Source organism: Chrysochloris asiatica, unplaced genomic scaffold (assembly GCF_000296735.1).
Source record: "Chrysochloris asiatica unplaced genomic scaffold, ChrAsi1.0 scaffold00015, whole genome shotgun sequence".
NCBI classification, from domain to species: Eukaryota; Metazoa; Chordata; class Mammalia; order Afrosoricida; family Chrysochloridae; genus Chrysochloris; species Chrysochloris asiatica.
The window spans coordinates 4,127,334-4,130,334 of NW_006408533.1; the positions used below are offsets into that span (position 1 = coordinate 4,127,334).

Genomic DNA, 3,001 nt, shown 5'->3' on the forward strand with positions numbered 1-3,001 from the left:
ATGAGGAAGGAAGTACACACAGTCCATCCACGATGAGGATCTTTTAAGGGTGTGAATGTTGGGAGCAGCCAAGAAGGGAACTCACTAATTCAGTCAAACACATTTTATTTCAAAGCTGTCAAGGTGTTGTTGAGTCAGGCCTCCATTCTTGGGATAACCCCATCTACAAAGAAACAAAATGCTGCCTTATCCTGAACCATCTCAATAATTGCATTGGTTGGATATCAGATCACATAAAAAATTCATAGGGGCTTGTGCGCAGAGCTTCCAAGGCTGCTAAACACCCAACTGTCACCATGAAGTTCAACCCCTTTGTGACCTCCGACTGCATCAAGAACCACAAACGCCACTACAATGCTCCCTTGCATGTGCGCAGGAAGATCATGTCATCCCTGCTGTCCAAGGACCTGAGACAGGAGTATAACATCTGCTCCATGCCAATCCGCAAGAATGACGAGGTCCAGGTGGTTCAAGAACACTATAAAGGTTAGCAGATTAGCAAGGTAGTCCAGGTGTACAGAAAGAAGTATGCCATCTACATCAAGAGAGTGCAGTGCTAGAAGGCTAATGGCACAGCTGTTCAGGTGGGCATTCACCTGAGCAAGGTGGTTCTCACCAGGCTCAAATTGTGGACAAAGATATGAAAAAATTCTTGAACGAAAAGCCAAATCTCAACCAGTTGGAAAAGAGAAAGGCAACTATAAGGAAGAACGTATTGAGAAGATGCAAGACTGAATATAACCTTTTGTGGGACCACAGTTTAACCCTAGATTTCTAGCCTAGTGTGTGCTCCTTGGAAACTCTTCCAGATGACTTTGGAATATTACATTTCCATCTTGTTCTGTTATTGCTATGTGGCTCTGTAAATCTTCCTTTGCAACTTTAACTACCAACATTATGAATAAAAACTGAAAATGTTTCCTAATTGAATAAGAAAAGAGCCATAGGTTTTCAAAATTAGATTATTAAATCTTTCTTTCTAGTCTGTCTCAATCTGGAAGCTCCACTGACACCTTTTAAGTATTATTTGTTTGGGTTGTTAGGTGCCATTCAGTCAGTTCCTATTCATAGTGACCCTATGCACAACAGAACAAAACAAAACATTGCCAGGTTCTACACCAACCTCACAATTGTTGGTATGTTTGAGCCTCTTGTTATTGTCACTGTGTATATCCATCTTGTTGAGGGTCTTCAATCCTTGTTGAGGAAACATTCACTTGACCAAGCATGACGTCCTTCTCCAGGGACTGATCTCTCCTGACAACAAGTCCAAAGAACAAGGGATGAAATCTCTCCATCCTAGCTTTTAAAGAGCATTCTAGTTGTTCTTTGTACAAGACTGATTTGTTTGTTCTTTAGCAGTCCAAGGTTCTTTCAATATTCTTCACTAACACAATTCAAATGCATTGATTTTTCTATAGTCCTCCTTCACTGTCAAACTTTCACATGCATATGTGATGTGCCGTGGAGTCAGTTCTGACTCATAGCGACCCTGTACAGGATTTCCGAGGCTGTAAATCTTTACGGGATCAGAACACCTCATCTTTCTCCCACGGAACAGCTGGAAGTTTCGAACTGCGGACCTTGCGGTTCGCAGCCCGATTCGTAAACACTATGCTACCAGAGCTCCTTTCACATGCATATAGATCACTGAAAATACCATGCTTGGGCCAGGCACATCTGAGTGCTCAAACTGACATTCTTGTTCTTGAACACTTTTGCAGCAGATTTACCTAATGTTTTATCTATGTTTGCTGTTTCCATGAGTGTTGATTATGGACCCAAACAAAATGAAGTCTTTGACAGCTTCAATCTGTGCTGTTTATTATGATGTTATTTATTAGTCCAGTTGTGAGGAATTTTGTTTTCTTTACATTGAGGTGTAATCCATACTGAAGGCGAAGTCTTCCATATTAAATACAGATTTAAAATCCGCTTCCAGAAAACATGGCTGTGTCATCTGCATATTGCAGGTTGTTAATGAGTCTTCCTTCAAACCTGATGACATATTCGTATTCACACAATCCAGCTTCTTGGTTTATTCACCTGGTATACAGACTGAACAAGTAGTCAAAGAATGCAACCCTGACACACACCTTACCTAATTTTAAACCATTCAGTATCCCCTTATTCTGTTCTAAAAACTGCTTCTTGGTCTGTGTACAGGTTCCTTGTGAGCACAATGAAGTCTTCTGGAATACCTATTCTTCGCAATGTTATCCATAGTTTGTTATGACTCACACATACAAATGCCTTTGCATAATCAATAAAGCATAAGTAAATATCTTCCTGGTATTCTTTTCTTTCAGCCAAGATCTATCTAACATCCCTAGTTTTGCATCCTCTTCTGAATCCAGCTTGAATTTCTGGCAACTCCCTGTTGATACTGCTACAATCATTTTTGAATTATTTTTAACAGTGATATCCCTCCTTCCACATCCTCTTCTGAATCCAGTTTAAATTTCTGGCAGCCTCTGTTGATGCACTGCTGCAATAATTTAAAAATTACCATCAGTGAAATTTTACTTTGCAAGTGATATTAATTATACTGTTGGATGATCTGCACATTCTGTTAGGTCACCTTTCTTTGGAAAGAGCACAAATACAGATCTCTTCCCAAATTTCTTGGCATATGTAAGCACTTCCAGCATTGCATCAATTTGTTGAAACATTTTAATTTGTACTTCATCGATTCCTGGAGACTTCTTTTTCACCAGAACTTTGAGTGCAGATTGGACTTCTTCCTTCAATACCATCAGCTCTGGATCATAAGCTACCTCTTGAAATGGTTAAATGTTGATCAGTTACTTTTGTTACAGTGGCTATGTATTCTTTCCACCTTCTTCTTCTTCTTCTTTTTTTTTTTTAATTGTAAATTATGTGATAGTTTACATAGGAGAACATTATCTTTACATTCACCCTATCGTATTTTGTTTCTTTGCAATGATTACAATCCCCTGCATACATCATCAAACAACCAAAGGGTACACTCCATGCACCC

At 39.4% G+C, this 3,001-nt stretch overlaps 1 pseudogene; it reads left to right on the top strand.

Moving 5' to 3' along the window:
* Nucleotides 1–296: 296 nt before the first annotated feature.
* LOC102826823 lies at nucleotides 297–735 on the top strand (annotated as a pseudogene).
* The last annotated feature ends 2,266 nt before the right edge of the window (nucleotides 736–3,001 follow it).